This window comes from Aquarana catesbeiana, linkage group LG08, assembly GCF_042186555.1.
Source record: "Aquarana catesbeiana isolate 2022-GZ linkage group LG08, ASM4218655v1, whole genome shotgun sequence".
Lineage (NCBI taxonomy): Eukaryota > Metazoa > Chordata > Amphibia > Anura > Ranidae > Aquarana > Aquarana catesbeiana.
The window spans coordinates 164,019,004-164,043,934 of record NC_133331.1 but is presented as its reverse complement, the minus strand read 5'-3'; the positions used below and the strand labels follow the sequence as shown (position 1 = coordinate 164,043,934).

At 41.9% G+C, this 24,931-nt stretch overlaps 1 protein-coding gene across 6 annotated transcripts in view; it reads left to right on the top strand.

Moving 5' to 3' along the window:
• NDST2 (N-deacetylase and N-sulfotransferase 2) overlaps nt 1–24,931 on the top strand; it is a 255,524-nt gene that overhangs the window by 79,754 nt on the left and 150,839 nt on the right. Inside the window, exon 1 of one of the 6 annotated variants that reach the window (XM_073596668.1) lies at nt 2,348–2,595. The exons of the other annotated variants lie outside the window; for them this stretch is intronic. The gene's annotated coding sequence lies outside the window, so the exon portion shown is untranslated. Of the gene's footprint in view, nt 1–2,347; nt 2,596–24,931 lie in introns of those variants that run through there. 6 annotated transcript variants of the gene reach the window in all.

Genomic DNA, 24,931 nt, shown 5'->3' with positions numbered 1-24,931 from the left:
CATATTCCTTTTTAAAGTCATGATATTAAGAAGTCGAATATAATATACGTGTGTGTGTGTGTGTGTGTGTCTGTATGCGTGTGCATGTATGTGTATATACGTACATGTGTGACAGACAGGCTCTGTTGGTATAAGTTTTATAGGGAAAGGTGATCCAGGAGTCTCATTCATTCCTGAGTCTAGATTTTGCTAGAGGCCTGCAACCTGGCTCACTACACAGGTGTGCAAGGTCATTATATAGTCAGATCTGAGAATTGCTCAAAGCTCTCATTTTGGAGACAGTTTCCAGTTTGGAGATGGAAGGTCTCACCCAGGGTCAGGGGGCCCCAGCCAGAAGCCACAAGACAGCAGGTCTCGGTCCCAGGAGTCAAGTCAGCTCCTATCAGGGGTGTCAGGTAGGGCTGCAACTAACGATTATTGCCATAATCGATTAGTTGGCCGATTATTGTTTCGATTAATCGGTTAATAACCTTAAAAAAAAGTGTGGTGTATAATTTAGTTAATATGTAAAGTTTTAAAAAAAGGCTATTTATTCTTAAATATCTCTATGCAGTGGTAAATATAAATAACCAACTATATGGTTAGGGAGCAAAATATCTAATCCACTCTGAGAATAACAGAAGAGATATTCTGTAGATACTATTAGAGGAGATATACTGTATAGACTATTAAGGGGGGAATCTGGTAAATATCATCAGATTCAGAGATCTATTTTTTATTTAAAAAAACAAACCATGTCTTCCCCGACAAATGACAAAAAATGTCATTTTAAGAACGTTTGTTCGATTTTCTAATTGTTAGTGGGGTCAAATCGAATTGTCAAAGGATCTGCGGGAAAAGGTAGTTGAACTGTAAAAAAAAAAAACAGGAAAGGGATATAAAAAGATATCCAAGGAATTGAGAATGCCAATCAGCAGTGTTCAAACTCTAATCAAGAAGTGGAAAATGAGGGGTTCTGTTGAAACCAAACCATGGTCAGGTAGACCAACGAAGTTTATTTAATTTATTTACAGTAGAGATTATTTGCTCTTTTTGTACTATAAAGAGCTCATTTTAGTGGGTTTTTTTTGTTTTTAACCCCATTATGTTACTGGCCGATTAATCGATTATGAAAATAGTAATCAATTAATTTCATAATCGATTAGTTGTCGATTAATCGATTAGTTGTTTCAGCCCTAGTGTCAGGAGAACCCCAATCCTTAGGCCAGAGGTGGGCCACGCAGCAGGGCACTGCGACTGAAGGTTAGAGAGCCAAGTGCTCTGAGAGAGCTGAATGACACAATCAAAGGACTGGTAAGAGGAGCAGCCATGCTGCCAACACGTAAGCCAGGTCGGCTTGGTATTTTCATTAATTCATTTTATGTGGAAAAACCCCCTGCATGGGCAACTGATGTACAAGTGAACTTTCCTTCTTTTAATTAAAAGTGGGCTACCACGCCCTTAAAATACAGTTTTGGACTGGTGTACTCACTGGAAACACACCTACTGCTTGAGTCCGATCACCCGAATCTTACTATAGGTTATATAAATTTTAACTGTCATTTTCAGTTTTTGGCAAAGTTCCTCCTGCATTTTCGGTTTCTGCACCAATAGTTCCATTCGGTGCACCTCTACCAATTCTACAACTTCTGTGTCAGATTTGATAATGTACCTACAGTTATTCGATTGCAATCAGGCACACGGCAGCCAAAGGTTCTTCCCGTAAATAGCCTAGCATACATGTTTATGCCTATGAGACCATTGAAGAGGGTCAGGACAATCTGATCTGACAGTGAATTCCAATAAAGGATTCCCAGGGACCGTCTGGAGATGATCACAGACGTATGATCATTTTCCTGTTCAGACGAACCACCACATCAGGCTACATCAAGCATCTTGTATCTTTTGAGCCTCTTTAATTCCATGTTTGCCCTTCTCACAAGTCTTGTGTGCGTTTTGCTCCTTTTTGTCTTTTGTGAGGCACGCTTTCACCTTTTCCTAAAGCAGACAGTACTGTCTGGCACCTCTGCATTAGGCACTGGGTTAAATCTGCCCTGATAATACCATGCAAAGGAGACTGACAATAAATAGGAGCTTTTAACCTTTCCTGGAGAGCTTTATTTATTTATTTCTGGAAAGCCTGAAGTGAGCAAGTTCATACATGAGCTAAACGCCTGGCAGACCTGACAGGAGAAAGAATGTCTTCATTAATTAGATGTGCCTGGTGCTCCTTCCTTTTGTGCCTGGCTTTTTTTTTTTTTTTTTTTTTTTTTTTTTTTTTTTTAGCTCCGTTAGCAGACAAGTTGAAGCTGTGTACAGATGCTGAAAAAAGCCAGCTAAAAGGGCATGGAAAGCCGTGTAATCCTGATGAGGCCAGGCTATGTAAACAATGGCTCAGCCTGCTAGCTGATGTACTTTTTAATGGTCAGAGTCCAGCTGAAGGTATACAGCAGATGAATTAGGAATGCTTCTGGAAGTAAACCTCTGAAATGTGCAGACATACCGGCATAGTTCTGCATGCAGTAATGGTGAATTAAAGCAGATCTAAAAATCAAAACCCTTTCTTGAGATGATTGCAGGGTGTTCTTGCTGGATTTTTCTGCTACAAACAGGCAGGTATGCATCATGTTCCCACGGATAGGTTGTATTACTGTTTAGTTTTAGATGCATTTTTTCCCCGGTAGATTAGCCAAAGTAGAAGTAATTGCTAGATGGTGTTTTAAATAACATGATGAAGATTGTGATCCTCCTTCATATCATGCTGTTTATTTGTGGTTTTTATGACTGCCTCAGAATCGTAAAGAATCTCACATAATACACCACTCCCCTCCCTGCTGTATTCACTTGCAGGTGAGTTTTTCTACATCTTGTGGTGTTTTATTTTATACTTTTTTTTTTTTTTTTTTTAAATGTATTTTATTTTATTTATTTTTATTTGTCCCAAGCATGTTTGAAACCACTAAGCCCAGGTTCACGCTGCCCGCGACTTCTACGCGACTATAAAGTCTGACCCCATGTGATTTCGGCACAACTTGCATACGACTTCTTTAACAAAAGTCAATGCAAGTCGGACCAAAAGTAGTGCAGGAACATTTTTCTAAGTCAGAGTGACTCAAGTTGCACCGATTTTAGATGTGACAAGTGCTCCAAAGTCGGAGCGATTGTGGCATCTGTATGAACTGTGCCTAAGGCCATATACAGTACACATTTCTTTCCTGCTACCTTGAGTTATGTATGTTGTGAAATGTTATTTCTGCATTTAAATAGTCCCTGAGACTCCTGTGCATATGTATCAGCATGCACACCCACAATCCTGTTGATCACTGTTAAATTTGGGTTTAGCAAAAAAAAAAAAAAAAAAGAATCTATAAAATGGATTTTTTTTTTTTTTTTCCCTCTGCTTGAGCAAAGACTGATCCAGACAGGTGCATTATTTTCATTAAAAAAAAAAATCTGATTAGCATGTATGTGGCAACAAATACCCACGACGTTCTGGTTCATGAAACTGAACCCAATCACACCAGCAGAGTGCATTGCTGTGTAGCCACTGGTTTGTGCTGTGAAGGTGTGGTGCAACGCATTGTTAGAACGCAGTGCACTGTTTACCCCTCTCTCTTTGTTTTTTTTTTTTTTTTTTGTTTTGTAACTTAATTGAAAATATCAAAGACATTTCATTTGCCGTTTCATGCAATGCAGCACATTGCTGTGTGGTCCAGTTCTTTGCAAAATGCTTGGCTGTGTGTAGTGTAAAAAAACAAAAAGTAGCATGTCCTATTCTTATATTTATTTTTTAATCCTTTTTTTTTTTTTTTTTTGTGCTAGCACGGTGGTGTGAACTTAACATTGGCCTAAAATTGTCTTGGTTGTGCGCTGGAACTGTGTTGGGCAAAGCAGCCCATCTCCACCCAAAGTATATGGTGTGAATAGGCCCCTAATATAAACACGGCTTCTATAACAAAAGTTTCAGCTTCAGTGTTATCTACCTATTAGCTGCAAAGTAGAGTATCCTTGAACCTAATTTGGTGCCTCAACTGTTAAGTAGTATGCTAAAGCTTGTCCAAATGGCCTACGGGGAGTTGTTAACCTGCAAGCTTGCAGTAAAATGAACCTTCGGGGTCACTGACTATTTCATTATGAACAGTCAGAACGTCTATAGAGGTTGAACGGCATCTTTGTGGCCAGCCTGGCCAACTCCATCCTTTTTCATTAGTACTTGAGCTGAGCTGCAGCATCTTCATTTATCGAGAACATTTTTCTAGAAAGTAGAAAAGGATCCTAACAGAATATTGCTTTGTTTTTGTTCATCTGGCCCTACAAGGCCTCTGGCAGATGAGGAGTTAACGCAGTGAAAAGAAGTGTGAGATGCTTGCTCCGCTTCCATTCCTTCACTGGCATGGCTGGGTATTTTTCATGTTAAAGATGGTGCAGAGTAATTAATAAATAGCTGGCCTGCTTTCCCCTTAGTATAGGTTGCCATGGTAATTCTAGCAACTGAATTATGGGCCTTTGATTTTCTCCTTTTAATTGCTTAGAATCAACTCCACATGGGTGACAATCATTGCCAGGCTTTTTTATTTTTGTTTGGTTAAATGAAAAAAGAATGAAACAAATTACAACTGTTTTAAATGTGGCTTGAATATAGGCTCTTCCATCGGAGATTATAGTAGCACAGAAAAGCAACTTAACATATATTAAACAAACCTGCACTGTTTGTGTGAGACAGTCATCTGGAACATATTAGCACCAAGATACATGGATAACAAGTAATGAGATTAAAGGTACAATCTGTCTGCCTGAGTATTGGACCTTTTTGTTCTAGTTGCTTATTAAGCCAAATCCCAGGCAATAAAAGATTATATTAAAGATATGAATCTTACCCCTAGGATTATGAAAAGCTGGGTATATATGCCCAGTGGGAAGCACTAGAAAGTCTGAAATACTCTGGTGCCAGGACTTTATATTCTAAGTCTGGTCACTGTAGAATTAATACCAGACAGATTCAGGATGGAGTATTATAATGATTCTATAAATCTGAAATGCAGTGGAAAAAAAAGACACTATGGGCTTATTATGAGAAGTGCAAACGTAACAGAATTGTCAGATGATTGAATCAGACGGGTGCAAAAATAGAAAAATCTACTATCTAGATCTAGAGGGCAGTACTGCTTATAGGGGGCACACAACTCTCCGAGTAAAACTGTTACAGGTGAAGTTGTTTTATTAGGATAAGTTCACCTTTTGTAAAATTTTACACGAGACTTTCTCAACCTTTTTAACCCTAGAGGAACCCCAAAAATGTTCATGTCTCGAGGAAAACGCCTTACTAAAACCAAATCATCAGGGCTCAATAGGAACAATGCTCCTTATATTAGGAAGAATGTCCCCCTTAACCCACTTGGCGGTATGATTAATTTTTTCAGATTTTTGATGCTCAAAGCGGTACAATGTTTTGCATGGAAATTTGGCGTTTTTATATTGTAGGCCTGTAATTCTTAGGAATAACACACTTGATTCTGTCCAAACATGAGTCTAGTAGACATCCCAGGTATGATAGCTTGAAAGACGAAATCATAAATTTAAAATATAATAAATAATTATAACATATAATAAAAATGATTCAATGTAATCAAATCAAAAACACTGAAATTTGCTCAATTGCAGAATTGTCACTGTCATTACTTTCAGTGTTTGACGGATTTCCCCACTAATCACTATCATTCAATTCTGCAAGTGATTCTAATTTATTATCGCTGTTTTCTAGCTGGTCTAAAACCGCTTTTGATGTAAAGGGACGGTTTTGGTTGCTATGGACAATCTCCAGTTTCCAGGCAAAAAGAAGAGTATTTATAATATAAAACTGCATGCAGGCCACTGGAGAAACCACTAGGGACAAATGACAAAAGGGATGTGAAATTATTTGATACAGTAATCTAATCTGTAAGATTACAGTGTACTGTATGTATTGTGTGTGTTTCACTTTTTGAATTTGGCGCCATGCTCTGTCCCTGTGTGTCGCAATGCTCGCAGGGAACGGAGCCCGGCGCTGTGATAGATTGAGCAGAGGACACGGCTTGTACACACAGCAGGGAGACATGGCAGGATCCTGGGGACAAGGTAAGTAACTGTACCTGGATCATGTTTAGAATTCTACCCTTAAAGACAGCTAAAAAGATAGGTGGTGTCATACTGCTGGCTTTGCTAAGTGGTGCTGAACTCTGTAGTCATCATCAAATAGGCGGTTCATCAGCCACAGCTCAAGGAACCCCTAGCAACCTCTGGAGGAACCCCAGGGTTCCGTGGGAGGTTGAGAATGGGAATGGCTGTTTTACACCCTTATTCAGGCTGTAACATGTTACCCATCCCCACACCTCCTCCTGTTATGGCAGTAAACAGGCAATCTTCTCCAATCCTCCCCCTCCTCGCTCACCACAAATAAATAAAATGCGACCATGTGGGGCTCTGGCCGCCTGATCGCATCGTTCATTTAGTGTTCTGTGAATGAATGAACTAAAACTACCAACCGCCTTTGCGTTGTGGTAGTTAATTCATTCTTCCTGTCGGTGTGTATCTGCTTGCCCGTGTGATGGTACGGGTGGACCATTTACACTGACAGTCTGCAGAAGACCTGCATGGTATCAGCTATCTGCTGATTGTGAGTGCAATGCTTTCCAATCTCCTAAAACAAAAAAAATAGTAAATACACATTATATATATATATATATATATATATATATATATATATATATATATATATATATATATATATATATATATGTGTATGTGTATATATGTGTATATATATATATATATATATATATATATATATACACACACACAATTCACACCATAGAAATGCAGTCTGGATACGTTACAGATGCTTTTCTGCATGCATGTTTTTGGTGCATTTTTTTTCCCCCCTCTTTTCTTAGCCTTAAATAAGGACGTGTGTTCCAGTGTGTTTTTGATGGGGTTTTTTTTTTTGGGGGGGGGGGGTTGAGAAATGATTCATCTCATGTGTAACCAGGTCTTTGTTACTAGAGTTTTGCAGGACGTTTATTGACTGTAATGTGAAAATGTAATTAAGCAGTTCCCTTTTCTGTCACAAGATGGCGGTTGATGAGCACATGGCCCTCCCTGAACTGCTATGTAGCACAAAGAATGCTGGGTACTGGCGCTTGACTGGATTTTTCAACAGGCTGTACTGACAGTCTGGAGCCGCAAGCTCCAAACAAAGCAGATAGGGGGAAGAGTTGAGAGAAGGATAAAAAAAACAAAAGCTGATGAAAATGAGGCGTCTTTTTGGCCACAATCAGGACGGCTCGAGTGTGTGGTGTGAGAGAGGTCCAGTCACGCTTCATGCCGCCGCTCAGTCGTCAGGGATGGGCTGTACCCCGCTTTGCTGTTTGGGTGTTTGCCCACTCCGGTCCGATATCCACTAGAGAAAAAGTGCTGCCGCATCTCCCTGATGGTCGTTGACTAGCCCGTTGCTGATCTTCTACGCTGTTTGAGAAAAGCAGTGCATACGATACATGGTAACAGCTCGGGGGCTCAGGCATCGCCACAGAAAATTCAATTCTCTGAGGAGCAATTACGGCTGGCATGGGCTCCGGCGTCGTGCCACGTGCCCCCTATAGCTCTTAAAGCAGCTGACTTACACCTACGGCGGTTTATGTAGGAGAGCCAATCTGCCACAGTATATTGATGGCGGCGGGTCGGCAAGAGGTTAAACAAGGTTGAGTCAGTCTCATCCACTTCAGCCAGGTAAGCAGCCCAATTGCCCTTTCAATCTGCCTGACTCCTCTGATCCTCCATGCTGGCTATACAACTGCTCGGCTAAATCCACTGCACCATAACTCACAGTGAATAATTGACTGCTTCCACCATTATTACTCTGAGTGAGGTAATTGACTCTTGCTAAGTGCGCCAATGACACCAGGGCCCCAACGTAGCCAGCAGGCAAATATACATTTTAAGGACTATACATAAATTGTTATCCAGTTTAGTGGCTGTATATTGCTTCCATTTGCAAATGGGGGCCTAGGCATTGCCTAACCATCTTAGGTACACCCAGGCAATTTAGCCACTTTTTTCTTGCTGCATCTACAACTGTTTAACACTTGTGGGTAAGGCTACAGCCTATGCTGTTTGAGTCAGGGTTTGGTTCTTTTCTATTTGAGTACATTGCTAGTGTACTGTATGAGTTTATCATATAATGTACTACATTTTCTGCATATGTTTATTAAGAAATATACCCTGTTATCCCCTATATGGTCTTGCGTCTGATCTCAGGGTGACCTTCAATTTCTGCAAAACTGCCAGACCCATGTTTAAAGAGGTACAACCTGAGGTTTCAGAGGGTTTGAGGCCTTTTGCAAAGTCGAGGCAAGAACAGAGGACTCCTACGAGGGGGAGGTAGCGATACATACAGTTGTGCTCATAAGTTTACATACCCTGGCAGAATTTGATTTCTTGGCCAATTTTCAGAGAATATGAATGATAACAGAAAAACTTTTCTTTCAATCATGGTTAGTGTTTGGCTGAAGCCGTTTATTATCAATCAACTGGGTTTACTCTTTAAATCATAATCATAACAGAAACTACCCAAATGACCCTGATCAAAAGTTTACATACCCTATTTCTTAATACCGTGTGTTGCCCCCTAACATCAATGACAGCTTGAAGTCTTTTGCGGTATTTGTGGATGAGGCTCTTTATCTTCTTAGATAGTAAAGCAGCCCATTCCTCTTGGCAAAAAGCCTCCAGTTCGTGTAAATTCTTTGGCTGTCTTTCGCGAACTGCACGTTTGAGATCTCCCCAGAGTAGCTCAGTGATATTGAGGTCAGGAGACTGAGATGGCCACTCCAGAACCTTCACTTTATTCTGCTGTAGCCAATGACAGGTCGACTTGGCCTTGTGTTTTGTATCATTGTCATATTGGAATGTCCAAGTACATCCCATGCGCAGCTTCCTGGCTGATGAATGCAAATGTTCCTCCAGTATTTTTTGATAACATACTGCATTCATCTTGCCATCAATTTTGACCAAATTTCCTGTGCTTTTGAAGCTCACACAACCCCAAAACATCAGCGATCCACCTCCGTGTTTCACAGTAGGAATGGTGTACCTTTCATCATAGGCCTTGTTGACTCCTCTCCAAATGTAGTGTTTATTGTTGTGACCAAAAAGCTCAATTTTGGACTCATCACTCCAAATGACTTTGTGCCAGAAGGTTTGGGGCTTGTCTCTGTGCTGTTTGGCATATTGTAAGCAGGATACTTTGTGGAATTTGCGTAGTAATGGCTTTCTTCTGGCGACTCGACCATGTAGCCCATCTTTCTTCAAGTGCCTCCTTATTGTGCATCTTGAAACAGCCACACCACATGTTGTCAGAGAGTCCTGTATTTCACCTGAAGTTATTTGTGGGTTTTTCTTTGTATCCCGAACAATTTTCCTGGCAGTTGTGACTGAAATTTTAATTGGTCTATCTGACCGTGGTTTGGTTTCAACAGAACCCCTCATTTTCCACTTCTTGATTTAGAGTTTGAACACTGCTGATTGGCATTCTCAATTCCTTGGATATCTTTTTATATCCCTTTCCTGGTTTTTACAGTTCAACTATCTTTTCCCACAGATCCTTTGAATATTCTCTAACTCAGAATCCAGAAATGTCAGTGCAGCACTGGAAGAAAGATGTAAGGGTCTGTCAGGAGTCCAGAAACTCATTTACCTTTTATACGCACACACTAATTACAAGCAAACCGATCACAGGTGAGGATGGTTACCTGTTAATAGCCATTCAAACCCCTTTGTGTCAGCTTGTGTGCCTGTTATCAGGCCAAAATCACCAGGATATGTAAACTTTTGATCAGGGTCATTTGGGTAGTTTCTGGTGCCATTATGATTTAAAAAGAGTAAACACAGTTAGTTGATAATAAATGGCTTCAGCCAGACACTAACCATAAGTGAAAAAAGTCTTTGTGTTATCCATAGTCTCTGAAAAATGGCCAAGAAATCGTAAATTCTGCCAGGATATGTAAACTTATGAGCACAACTGTATGTTATAGTACTTATCTCCAATCAGACCTACTCGTCCAATATTAGAGGATGGCAACAAATGTCTGCTATCCCTAGGAACCAGTTAGGGTGTACTCCCACTGGCAGTTGTAACTGTACCCGGCATGAGTAACCCCCTTGGTCTTGTTTTTGTGCTGCGAACCATGGTAGGACTGCTTGGAAGAGAGGTAGTTTGGGGCACCGTTCACTTGTAATCTGATAGTTCACTTCAGTGCAAGTCCATAAACAGTTGATGAATGGTACCCCTCAGAGAGAAAAAAGGGGGGCCTCTTACCAAATGGAAATGATCTCAAATTACAGAGATCAAAGGCCACAAACTTGTCGGGCGGAGTCTGTGTGTGACGTCCTCATGTACTGGCAAGTCGGTTGACACCAGGGCCGGCTCGTTTTACGAGTGCTGCCTTTTTGAAAAGGGGCTTCTGAAAGTGTTCCTGCAGCTCATGAGAAAGCCAGCTGAACAAAAATACTGGGGTTATGGCAGATACCTTCATCCTGGTAAACCACTTTCAAACCGCAACGTGTGTATATTTACGTATTGCGGTCGGCAAGTGGTTATAGCGGGTGGAACTCTACTTTAAGACCAACTAGGAATAGTTCCCCTTCAGGCTCCACCCACCCTTAGTACAAAACTTCTTGGCCATGCGTCTGTCAGTGTGACAAGTGCAGTAGCCAGGGAGGGAGGAGGGCAACCTTAGTCTCTTGCTGTTCCAAAACTAGAGAAGGGAGTTGGTTTTTCACATCTGCTTCCTTGTTTCACTGCTTGACTGAAAGAGGGGACATGAGCTTATTTGTACTTTCAGGGGTTTATTATTTATTTCATAAAGGTGTAGCTTATATTGCAGTAAGACTTAGTTTAGATTTGCGGTTGGGGGGTGGCAAATATGTGCGGTTGAGTTCACGTTTTTGCTGCCTGTCAACCGCGCGCCGGGGGCAGCGGACAGGGATGTTTACATGCCACGCCACAATGCTTTGCATCTACGGTAAAGTTGTCCCCACATGTAGCAATCCGTGGGTGGCAAGCCCACCGAACGCTACACGTTCAAGTAAACCCCAAAGATGGGGTTAAAACAGACCGTAAGGACGCATCGAAATGCTTCCTAACTGCCTGTCAGTAGCCTCTGGAGCGCAATCCAGACGCGGATCAGGCTTCAGAGGCAAGGGAGATTTAGACGCATGTCTAAATCTACCCGAACAGAAAAGGTATAACATGAAATGCAACTGATGCCTTGATGATCCTTGTCATTATTACACACACAGCCTAGTAGCTCCAGTATTAACTTTTAATACCCTGAATGTGTATGACATTAATTTTGGCATATTTGAATGTGACATTTTCACATCTTAATTTTATCAGACAGAGCTCTTACAGTCTGTTCAAAAAGTGTTTCAGTGTTTTAATATGACTATTAAGCCTTGATGGTTATTACCATTACAGTTGCAGTAAAATGTTTAAAACCTCAAACTGTCAGTGCAAGTGCAAAATCACTACAAATGATATTACCTTTTTGCTTTTTTTTTTCTACCGTTCATTTTAGTTGCTGTATTTAAATATAAATATGTTTTAGATATTTTACAAAAGAGTTGTAATGTTGTTGAAGTCCATTCTTTTAACATCTATAGAGATGCGATATACAGCACAGTTGGAGTGCATGGTGTTCAATGGGTTAATGGACTCACAGGCTTTCACTGCAAGAAGGAGCAGTAAGCTCGGACATTGTGTTAAACCACAAAGCAGACAGCAGAGCTGCAAATGTAATGAGAAGATATGGCTGTCTTTTGTATCTAGATCAACAAACCTATACACAGAAACAAAGCTTTTAAAACACAAAAATACATCGATAATTCATTATGTAATTAGGCTGATCACATTTCCCATATAAATCTTAAAAAAAAAAAGTGTCAGTTTCCCCTATTTATTATTGATATTTATATGTAGCCCTGTCAGTTTATGCCACGCTTTACATACTGTTCAGTCCCTGCCTTCATGTAGCTTATAGTCTAAGGTCCCTATCTCCCATAAATACATACTAAGACCAGTTTAGACAGGAGCCAGTTAACCTACCAGCATGTCTTTGGACAGTGAGAGGAAACCAAAATGCCCAGAGGAAACCCATGCAAGCACAAGGAGATCATCCAAAATCCATGCAAAGCTGTTTCCTTTTTGGTGTTGAAGTTAAGTGACCGAGCATTGGCCTCGGAAGTTATGTGCAGTGCTTACAAGCTGGCGAGTTATCTTCAATAGTCTTGAAGCTTTGCAGATTGCTGGGAGATGCAAGTTGCTTGGAATTGCTCCAAAGGTACAAAAAAGGAACTCTGCTCTCACTGAGTACTGGAAGGAGCCTGTCCTTTTCCCAGGATCCATTGTAGTAGGTAGCTTCTGTTGCACTTGACATTCATGGTTCCCTCAATGAACTGTAGTTCCCCAGTGCCGGCAGCACTCATGCAGCCCAAGACCATGACACTCCCACCACCATGATTGACTGTAGGCAAGACACACTTGTCTTTGTACTCCTCACCTGGTTGCCACCACACATGCTTGACACCATCTGAACCAAAAAAGTTTATCTTGTTCTCATCAGACCACAGGACATGGTTCCAGTAATCCTTGTCCTTAGTCTGCTTGTCTTCAGCAAACTGCGGGCTTTCTTGTGCATCTTTTTAGAAGAGGCTTCCTTCTGGGACAACAGCCATGCAGATCAATTTGATGCAGTGTGTGGTATATGGTCTGAGCATTGACAGGCTGACCCCCCACCCCTTCAACCTCTGCAGCAATGCTGGCAGCACTCATACGTCTATTTCCCAAAGACAACTGGATATGATGCTGAGCACGTGCACTCAACTTCTTTGGTTGACTATGGTGAGGCCTGTTTTGAGTGGAACTTGTCCTGTTAAACCTCTGTATGGTCTTGGCCACCGTGCTGCTGCTCAGTTTCAGGGTCTTGGCAATCTTCTTATAGCCTAGGCCATCTTTATGTAGAGCTAGAGCTTGGTGATTTTCTAAAAAAAAAAAAGAAATCTGCCACTAGGCCGAAGCCGCAGCCTCACCTGAAAACTCCTGCCTGTAGCTCTTCAGGACCGGCACGGTGTCAGCGCCGGTCCTGGTGAAAAAAAAAAATCGATTTGCTTAAATTTTGAATTGATTTGACCTCTCAACTCGATTCAAGATTTAAATGTAGAGCAACAATTCTTTTTTTCAGATCCTCAGTTCTTTGCCATGAGGTGCCATGTTGAACTTCCAGTGATCAGTATGAGAGAGTGATGACACCAAATTTAACGCACCTGCTGCCCATTCACACCTGAGACCTTGTAACACTAATGAATCGCATGACACCGGGGAGAGAAAATGGCTACTTTTACATTGTAGCAAAGTGTCATTTCTTCAGTGTTGTCACATTAAAAGATATAATATATTTACAAAAATGTGAGGGGTGTACTCAATTTTGTGAGATACTGTGTGTGTGTGTGTGTGTGTGTGTGTGTGTGTGTGTGTGTGTGTGTGTGTGTGTGTGTATATTTCCAAAGGTATTGGGATGCCTTTAATGGCATCTCAGTCTTATGCCCTGTACATACGGTCGGACTTTGTTCGGACATTCCGACAACAAAATCCTAGGATTTTTTCCGACGGATGTTGGCTCAAACTTGTCTTGCATACACACGGTCACACCAAGTTGTCGGAAAATCCGATCGTTCTAAACACGGTGACGTAAAACACGTACGTCGGGACTATAAACGGGGCAGTGGCCAATAGCTTTCATCTCTTTATTTATTCTGAGCATGCGTGGCACTTTGTCCGTCGGATTTGTGTACACACGATCGGAATTTCCGACAACGGATTTTGTTGTCGGAAAATTTTATCTCCTGCTCTCCAACTTTGTGTGTCGGAAAATCCGATGGAAAATGTCCGATGGAGCCTACACACGGTCGGAATTTCCGACAACACGCTCCGATCGGACATTTTCCATCGGAAAATCCGACCGTGTGTACGGGGCATAAGTCCGTAGGGTTTAATATTGTGTTGGCCCACCATTTGCAGCTATAATAGATTCAACTCTTCTGGGAAAGCTGTCCACAAGGTTTAGGAGCGTCTATGGGAATGTTTGACCATTTTTCTAGAAGAGCATTTGTGAGGTCAGGCACTGATATGAATGAGAAGGCCTGGCTCGCTGTTTCCAATTTAATTTGTCCCAAAGGTGTACTATCGGGTTGAGGTCAGGACTCTGTGCAGGCCAGTCAAGTTCCTCCACCCCAAACTCTCTCATCTATGTCTTTATGGACCTTGCTTTGTGCACTGGTCCAAATCATTTGGTGAAGGAGGGATTATTGGTGGTTTTTTTTTTTTTTTTTTTCAGTGATTGGGCTTGTCCTGTAAAAAAGGTATCGTTCGCCTGGATACACTAAGTAGTTGCTAACACAGCATAAAAAAAAAAAAAGTTGTGGCACATTTTGATATTTTTCTCCACAAGATCCATATTAAAAGATCAGAGAAAAACATATAAAAAGAACAGATGGATAGCACAGGATGTAGTATGTGGTGAAAGAAATATGCAAAGTCATTTAACTACTAGATGCCAGTCTAAAGAATTTTTTTCTCACTGGCCTGAGTAAGCAAACAGGAAAACCAAGTACAGTTTGCAGGGGCCCAAGGGCCACCCAAAAAGACCACAGGTTTGGCATTGAGGAAGTAAGGAATGGTTCAGACCTGATTTTATTTATTTTATTTTATTTTTGTGGCATCTGTGCCATTTTTTGAAACCTTTTTTATTTCCTGTCCTGGAAATTCGCTCTGAAATGGTTGTCACTGGTCATCCCTGTTGGAAAAATTCCCATCTATTCCTGTTCTGGTGACAAGTTTTAGTTTTCTTCAGGTTTTTGTTACCAGGACAAGTTGAGAGAGGGATTTTTGCATTAATGGGAATACAAATCTGACAGAGCTTTTAATTCTTCCCTGCTCAGCCTCAGCAGCATACTGGCTGTCAATCATAGATCTGGGTGGGTTCGAGTTGTCGGGATACAACCAGTGACATCTGCTGACAGCGGTTTTTGGTCAGCTGATTCTGGATCACGGGAGTGCAAAAGTGCATTCCTGTGACCCATAAGAGAAGTATGACCAAACAAGCTTTGGCCATAATACTTCTAATCTGGTCTGTCTATATTACCTACTCCGCTCAGTTACTTTGCACAAATCTTTATATATCAGCAGCCAATGGGCAGACTTGTCAGTTAAATCTCATTGGTATCACCTAGCAAAACTTTCAACTCGGTGTGCACCGTCTGGGTGACGGAACACTTTTCAGCTTGTTTATCTGTCGTTGAATTTGCTGATTGTACAGCCTGACATATAGATGATAAACCATACATTTGTGCATAAGAATGGAGTCAATATGACATTGAGTATGCAAAAAATTACAAAACTACATTTATGAAATAAAAAAAAAAACTACAGTAAACTACTGGTAATATAATAGTGTGGGTAACATGTTCCAGGATCCGCTTGTGGCACTGCATACATTAAAATGGCTTGGGGCACTTCTCATTACTGCGGGCTCTAGTTCTAGTGACTGCCATAAACTTCAGTTTCTTAAAAATCAGGTCAATGCACTGTATTTGTTTGGGTAATGCATTGCAATTACATGTTTCATTTGTTAAAATGCACAGCTAGTGCAGAAGGTCCATTATCGGACTTGCATTTCAGCAGTCAGCTCTAAGTTAGGTCACTTAGAATCCAAATGATTTATCTTTTCAGGTGTTGGCATGGTTTCCTGGAAAATTGTATTAGAGATAAACTTATGACTGCCGGATGACAAATTAAAATGACATTGCTTTTTTTTTTTTTTTTTTTTTTTTTTTTTTTCCCAAGTACAAGCTGTGATGGAATTGATGTGCACTTTTATTTTTACATTGCGGAATGTCGGGTACCTTGGACATTGATGATCTTTGCATGTTGGGTTTATATTTTGAAAGTAGTGTAAATGCAGGCACTCTGTTCTAATAATCTTTTATATCTTTGACTGCCTTTCATTATTAGACTTCCATCCACACAATACTGATCTATGCTCAGCAGGTTGTAAATCTGAGTACATTAGTGTCTTATTTTTTTACATCTCTAGATGCGCTAATGGTGTTTTAATGTAATTAAAAGTTACATAATATTGGCATTTCCTTTCTTTAAAGATGAAATGTTCTAATGTAATAATGGTGCAGGTCCAGAAGGATACTGCAGATTAGACATATTTGCAAGCAGTAGCACTAAGATCACTCTCCCCATCTATCTCTGTGTGCCACTAAACAGATCCTGGGCTCGCTTGCCTCTATTTTCTCCATGTAAGGTGATCTGGAGCGAGGCAACCATTCCACTCCAGTGTCCGGCCAAGTGTGTATATCTGTCATGGAGTTTGACGTTTCATGTAATATAGGAGAAGTTTGGTAGTTTATATAGTTTTGAGAAAATGGTAATCCACCTTTTTTTTTTTTAACTTCTTTTTTTTTTTCTCTTTGTTATCTATCAGAAATGAAGTAAGCCAGGCTGATACCACGTGCTTCGGACTTCAGAGCTGTGTTATCAGAGGAAAACACAGGAAATGTGCATGTATTCTAGAAATATCATCTGATGCCGCGTACACACGACCGGACTTTCCATCAGAATAGACTCCGATGGTCTTTCCGACGGAGTTCCGCTGAAACGGACTTGCCTACACACGATCACACAAGTCCGATCGTTTAGAACATGATGACGTACGATGGGACTAGAAAGAGTAAGTTCAATAGCCAGTAGCCAATAGCTTTTTTTGGTCTGTCCGGAATAGTATACAGACTAACGGTTTTCCCTAGGGTTGTCCCGATACCACTTTTTTAGGACCGAGTACAAGTACCGATACTTTTTTTTCAAGTACTCGCCGATACCGAATACCGATACTTTTTTTTTTTTTAATGTCACGTGACAGTGTTTTTGTTTTTTTTTTGTTTTTTAACAGTGCTTTTTTTTTTTTTTTTTGAAGGGGGGGGGGGGGGGAGGGGGTGAACGGTGTGTGTGTTGTTGTTTTTTTTTTTTTTTTTTTTAATCAGCCCTGTTGGGGGGCTTTGGTGAGATATCAGGGGTCTTAACAGACCTCTGATATCTCCCCCTTGAGACAGAGAAAGAGACAGAGGATAGAGATTCCCCAGTCCCTTTCTCTGCAGCCTCAGCTGCACTGAAAATGAATGGAGAGAAGACAGCGACTCCTCTCCATTCATAAACTGAGACATCGTAATCACAGGAGATTACAATGTTTCAGTTATGTAAATGGACAGAGTCAGCTGACTCTGTCCATTCACAAAGGAAGGAGGAGGAGGACGGCGGAACGGAGGGGGAGAACGGAGGGGGACAGAGAAGAAGAGAGGAACGGAAGGGAAAGCGGAGGGGGACAGAAAAGGAGAGAGAGGAACGGAGGGGACAGCGGAGAGGCACAGAGAAGGAGAGAGGAATGGAGGGGACAGCGGAGGGGGACAGAAAAGGAGAGAGGAACGGAGGGGGACAGCGGAGGGGGACAGAGGAACGGAGGGGGCATGGAGGAGGATGCAGTGACAGTCAGCGGTGAGCGATCACCGCTGTATGTCACTAAAGCAGCTGAAAGCCGCTGGGGGAGAATCTTGTAACTCCCCCACGCGCCGATCACAGCTGTCTTCTAGGTATCGGGGGAAGCATCGGGAGCATTTGCCCGAGTACAAGTACTTGGGCAAATGCTCGGTATCGGTGCCGATACCGATACTAGTATCGGTATCGGGACAACCCTAGTTTTCCCAATAGGAACTGATTCCGTCGGAAAGATTTGAAACATGTTCTATTTCTAGGTCCGTCAGAATTTTAGAAAGAAAAAGTCAGATGAAGCCCACACACGATCAGAATGTGTTGGAATGTTCAGCCTGTGCTAATAAGGCAGGTAATCACTTAGGGAAATCATTATGGCTGGTTTGCTGCAAAGGTGGACAATCTCTGTACTGACCCCGCTCTCCCTACCGAATGTGAAAATATTCACCGCTTCGCAAGAAAGACACTGCACAGCTGGATATTGCTAAGCATGGCTTATCTAATGATTTTGCTAACGAAATTCCCTATTAGATATACGGGTTCTATTATTTCTTTTTTTAGTCAGAGAAAGCTTTGGTTATATTGCAGATATTTCCTTACATATCCATATCCATGCAGAGCTTGTAATAACATTCTGTAGAGTGGTCTTTGTAGAAATCAGTCTGAGGTCAGCGAAGAGGAAGGCAGATGTGTTGTAACCAGTGCAGTGGTGACCCAGCTAAGTTTCATTTATTAGGTTCAGTTGGCAGTGATTTAGGTCTCTTGCACACTACAGCTTGAAAAAGCTCAGTACAGGTTTTATTTTCACTGAGCTAAAATACAGCCCGTTAATTGTAATGTACCTATGCACACAGGTGCATAAACAAGCGCTGTGCATTCTTGAGTAAAAAAAAAAAAAAAAATAAATCTGCATTTTTGGTCAGTAATTTACTCCTCATGTGCACGATTGCGCACAAATGTGCGGAAATGCTTATTCACATATTGTGCAGAACAAAAACGTGAGAATAAGTTTGCGTGCGGATTTGCACAAAAATTGCGTGAATGCATATGTGCGAAAATGTGCGCAAATACATACAAAAAGAAGTCAGAAAAAGTAGATGCTCAAACAGGAGTATTGTGTGCTTTGATGTGATTGTTAACCTTCAATATTTTTTTGAATGTTTTGTTTTTTTTTTTTTTTTTAAATAAAAATAACAAACATGCCTGTACTTACCTGCTCTGTGCAATCGTTTTGCACAGAGCAGTCCCAATCCTTCGCTTCTGGGGCCCACCGGCACTCCAGACACCTCCTCATCGGGTGCCCCCACGTAAAGTCGCTTTCTCTGGGGGCACCCATGCGGGCTCGCTCCGGAGTCCTGTTGCTGTGTCTACTGACACAGTGGGATTTGGCCCCGCCCCCGTTCCCATGTCACATGATTTGATTGAGGGCAGCAGGAGCCAATGCTGCTATCAATCTGTCCAATGAGGAGAGACAGCGGCTGGAGCCAATGCACTCGTCCACATTGCTGGATTGGATTGGGCTCAGGTAAGAAAATGGGGGGGGGGGGGGGGGTCTGGGAGGGATCTGCAGCACAGAAGGTTTTTCACCTTTTAATGCATAGAATGCATTAGGGTGAAAAATCTTAAAGGCTTTAGAACCACTTTAACATCACGATAATTTGTGGATCCCAGTCACGATACATGTAGACCCAGCCTAAATTATAAAGTCACCTGTAACTAATTCACTGACCCTGCAGGGCTCTTTCACAGAGGCAGACCGATCGGGTCCACCTGTCAGTTTTTCAGGTGGACCCGATTGGACCCTCCGGTCTCCTTCTATGGAGCGGCGGGTGTACGTTGACATCGAATCCTCCAAAAGATGAATGGGGATCCGTTCCCCATCAGTCTGGCAGTATGGATCGGATGGCTGTCAGGCATAAACAAATAGGCAGTCCATTTACATCCCATAGAGCAGTGGTTCTCAAGTACCCCCAACAGGCCAGGTTTGCAGGTTTTCCTTTATCTTGCACAGGTGCTTTAAATCGGAGTCAAAGGCTTGGTATTTTGGACAGCTATTTTATCTAAGAGAAATTCCTAAAACATGGCCTGTTAGGGGTACTTGAGGACAGGGTTGAGAACCACTGCCATAGAGTAGAGCAGGCTGTGTCCGCTCTGCATAAGTGACATGGACCAGCCATTCGCCTGCTTAGCGGGGACCATCAGACAGATTCCCCGCTGAGCAGGCGGACTCCCTGGATCCTGTCCCATGTATTAGGGGTCTAAAGCCCCATACGCACTATTAGATTTTCTGCAGATTTTTGTCTGCAATTTTACCAAAACCATATAGTGCAAGGGCCTGCCTGATTATACAAACTGAAACTCTTGAGGTTGGACCTCATATTATATGGCTTTGGTAAATCTGAAGACAAAATCTGCAGAAAATCTAATAGTGTGTATGAGGCTTTAGATTAAATGTTGTATTGAACTCTGCTGATGTGTGTAGTGGATGAACGGTGTTGTAAATTTTCATTAGCGGTGTGTAGTCACTTATTACTGTAGTTTTGTACCTAGTAATGTTCATATAGTGCTGCTCTCATATGTTTTTGCTCCAGTGTAGCACTGTGTGGTTTTGATGTAATTACGGTCCTGTGACCACAAGAACAGGTAAATATCAGCTGACATGGTTACAATTTCCTGTTCCCTTTCTAAACCTATTCATTTCTGTCTTGCTTGCTCTTCACGAAACACTCTTTATTCGTCTGCCACAACAATGCTTTTTTTTTTTTTTTTTTTCCTCAAACTTAAGAAAGCAGAATGAAAACACTAAAAATGAACCCAGACTACAAACGCTAGAGGCGTTCTGTTTTAAGTCTGCATGTTCAGGCAGGTTTTCCCTGTGGTCAGGACAAATGCTGGAGCACACAGAAGGTTTCTGACTTACTTTACTGGATGATGTTTAAGCCTAAGGCGATCTCTCTTCCCCTATTGCTGTTATTTTCATAAAAGGATCTAGGCAGAGAGGATCTTCTATATGACCCTGTATTTGTTTAACCTCTTTTTGTGGTAGATGCAGACTCTTCACATGCCTTGGGGGTAAATTAAATAATACAGATGTTTATTTTACAGAATAAACCCGTAATTATAGATTGTAGAACCTTTAGAGTATACATGGTATACGGTTAATGGGCTAAGTAAAGGATTGGTCTATCATTTAGAAATGGTAACACAGCAGTGTAATGAAGCCCAGTCCTTAATATTACCTGTCGTCAGGATACAAGAGCTGTATGTTGAGTGAATAATACATAGAAAAAAAAAACCTCCCTCCTAACCCAGGTCTTTTTGCTTTTGGTAATTCCAAGGTAATGTTAAGGTTAATGCTATCCACTACCTTGTAACTTAGAAGAGACTTTCTGCTTGAGATGCCAGTTGAAAATATGTATTCCGTGGTTTGTAATAGTGCTTGTATTTTATCCGAGGTCCACTGTGGACTGTATTACAGGATGATCTACTGGAAGCCTGTCTGTTGATAAATTTTTATATAAAGCATTTTTCCTTCCAAACTTACTTGGCTACTGCCAACTATAGTGCTGGAGGTGGCTCAGGCATTTTTATGTGCAAGACGGCTTAAAGTGAGATTAAAGGACCATTCCATTTTTTTATTTATTTTTTTTAAATAAGAATAAAATTGTTATACTTGCCTGCTCTGTGCAGTGGAGACAGGTTTTATTTGTATCACCAATACAGAGTGGTACTGTGGATTACACAAGTGCCACGTCCCGATATCTTGGACAATTGGAGAGAAATTTGGATGATGGACGTTATAGGCGCCACAATGACAACATATTAAATTTAATGTTTTATTACAACATATATACAGTTGAACAAAACAAAAAAACCTTGACTATTCATAATGCAACAGTGTTTGCCCTAATAACATTTAACACACCATCTATTGAACCAATAACATTAGACTACTTCTTGTCAAAAGGCCAAGGATCAACCAAGGATGTAGATTCTCTCAGATCCATTAGCTGAGCTAATCTACAGCACACCGCCTATTCTACACTACACCTGATGGAACAATACCAATTGAAATTGATCCTTCGTTGCTTTGACAATAAGTAGCCTAATGTTATTGGTTCAATAGGTGGTGTGTTAAATGTTTAAGGCAACACCGTTGCATTATGAATAGTCAATGTTTTTAGTATTGTTCAACTGTATATATGTTGTAATAAAACATTACATTTTAACATTTTGGCATTGTGGTGCTCTGCAATGATATTGCACAGAGTGGTCCCTTACCTCCTCTTGGTGGTCCCCTGCTGGCACTGTCTTCTCCCCCCTCAGGATGCTTCATGAGCGCAAGGCAAGTGCCAAGGGGGCACCTGTGCTTGCACGCTCCTGACTTGGTGTCCCCAATCCAGCCACAGTTGGAGTCTAAGCCTGGGTTCACACTGCCTGCCACGTCAGCATGACTTGCATGTGACGACTTAACAGAAGTCAATGCAAGTCGTACCAAAAGTAGTACAGGAACCTTCTTCTAAGTTGTAGTGACTCAAATTGCTCCAAAGTCGGAGCGATTGTCGCATCAGTGTGAACCAGGCCTAGAGGGTCAGTAAAACAACAGCTTGACTGTTTTTACTGCCCCCTCCCCGGCAATCCAGGTGAACAAGTCCCTACTTTGCTTTTATTGTGAGACTTTCCCACTGTCAGAATACACTGATCAGTGCTGCCAGCTGACCTGATCGAGCAGGAAAACGGACTGGATTGTTGTACAGAAGTCAATCGGTAGATCGACTTTTGTAAAATCTCCCTGCCATACAGCATTGAAATTCGACTGGTCCAGAATTTTGATCCATGTATGGGCCAGCTTTACACTTTTTAAAACTGTTTAAACTAGTAGAAAATTTTAAGTAGAAATGTATAGGCAAAACTTTTTTTTTTTTTGTACATTTTTGATAGAGTGAGTGGGTATTACCCCCGCCAGATTTTTTTTTTTTTTTTTTTTTTTTTAACATGAACTGTGATTTGTTGTGGAGATTTAACTTTACATCCTGTCCCATAGCCAAACAGGAAGTGTCAGGAAATCCCTGCAAAATGAGGGAATCCATTGGGGTCCCTCTGGACATTCAAAATTAGTGTCCCCTATTGGAAGATTTCCCCTCTATTACCTTTCAAGGAGCAACCCAAAATTAGTGTTTTGTTTTTTTTTTTTTTTTTTTTTTTTTTGGGTGTATTTTTTTTTTTTTCATTGTGCTGATACTGGCTGTGGCTTAAAGGGACACAGAGTGCAGGAGTTCAGTAGTAAGTGACACAAAGATTCAGGAATAATTTCAACATAGTTCCCAGAAGCTCAACAGTAATTCCACAATTTTTACTTTTACATTTACTTTCAATGATAATGGTAAACAGGACAATTAAAGAGGGGAATCTCCCTGATGCCTTATCACACCTATGCATTTTTAGTGTTTTTTGCATTTTGCAGATTTGCACTACAGAAAGTGTTCCATGGGAAACCATGTTAAGTGGACTGTAGTGCAAAATGCAAAAAGCACTAAAAATGCATAGGTGTGAATCGGGCCTGACGGGACACAGACAGCAGTAAGAATCTAATAGATGTCCTAAATCCATCTCCACTCTGTCCAATACTGAAAAAAAACGTTTTTTGCCTTTTAGTTACATAATGCCATTCAGCATTGTGAACAATTTTAATTTGGTTTAAGTGATTGTTACTGTGTACCTTATTAAAAGAAAAATTGCTAGAACTTGATTCTTTACTCCTTGAGTCGAATACCAATTTGAAGAGAGTCATGATTGTGGCCCATAACCTGCTCCTTCATTACCTTTTTCTCTAATTGCCATTTTTCACGTCTATTTGTCTTACAAGGTCTTATGACAGGGAAAATATAATAAAGTAAGCTTGTTTGGTGCATCAAGTTTTATACACTCTATTGGACTTTTTTTTTTTTTCTCCCCTTCATGTTTTTTGTTAGATTGCTTAGAACCAGTTGTCTTTATCTAACATCGTGTTCCGTTTTCCTCAGTTGATTAACAGTCTAAACCAGGGGTAGGCAACCTTTGAGCACAGTGTGCCGAAAAATGTTTTCAAAGAAATTGAGCGTGTCGATTTTATATAACAAAAAATCAACTTCACACTCCCGATCACGAAAGGATTTTTTATTAAGTAAATGCTATAAACTACTTTTTACTAGTGGGAAATTAGCATCCTGCAACTCCACACTCAGATCACTGTCCACCACCACTGTAACCCCCCCTGCTCATCTGCCCCCACCACTGTAACCCCTTTCTCATCTGCCCCACCATTGTAACACCCTGGTTATCTGCCCCACCACTGTACCTCCCTGCCACATCTTATCCACTGCCGTACCCCCATGCTCTTCTGTCTCACCACTGAACCATCTTCTCATCTGTCCTAACACTATACCTCGTGCACATCTGTCCCACCTCTGTTCCCCCTGCTCTTCTGCCCCACCACTAACCCCATGTGTTCCACCGATGTACCACCTCTCTCCTCTGCACCCCTCTGCACACCCCCCCCCAACTCCACCGCTGTAACCCCCTGCTCATCTGTCCCACCAATGTACCCTCTTTTCCTCCTCTGCCCAACACTGAGCTCCCCTTCTCAACCTTCCCACCACTGTATCCCTTTGCTCTTCTGTCCCACTACTTGTAACCTCCCCTGCTCATCATGCCCTATCAATATACCTATCCTTTCACATCTGGCCCAAAGCTGACCCCCCCCTGCTCATCTGGCCCATCGCTGACCCCCCCCTGCTCATCTGGCCCATCGCTGACCCCCCCTGCTCATCTGGCCCATCGCTGAACCCCCCCTGCTCATCTGGCCATCGCTGAACCCCCCCCTGCTCATCTGGCCCAAAGCTGAACCCCCCCTGCTCATCTGGCCCAAAGCTGAACCCCCCCCTGCTCATCTGCCCAACGCTGACCCCCCCTGCTCATCTGGCCCAACGCTGAACCCCCCCTGCTCATCTGGCCCAACGCTGAACCCCCCCCCTGCTCATCTGGCCCAAACGCTGAACCCCCCCCCCTGCTCATCTGGCCCAACGCTGAACCCCCCCCTGCTCATCTGGCCCAACGCTGAACCCCCCCCTGCTCATCTGGCCCAAAGCTGAACCCCCCCCTGCTCATCTGGCCCAAAGCTGAACCCCCCCCTGCTCATCTGGCCCAAAGCTGAACCCCCCCCCTGCTCATCTGGCCCAAAGCTGAACCCCCCCTGCTCATCAGGCCCAAAGCTGAACCCCCCCTGCTCATCTGGCCAAAGCTGAACCCCCCCTGCTCATCTGGCCCAAAGCAGCT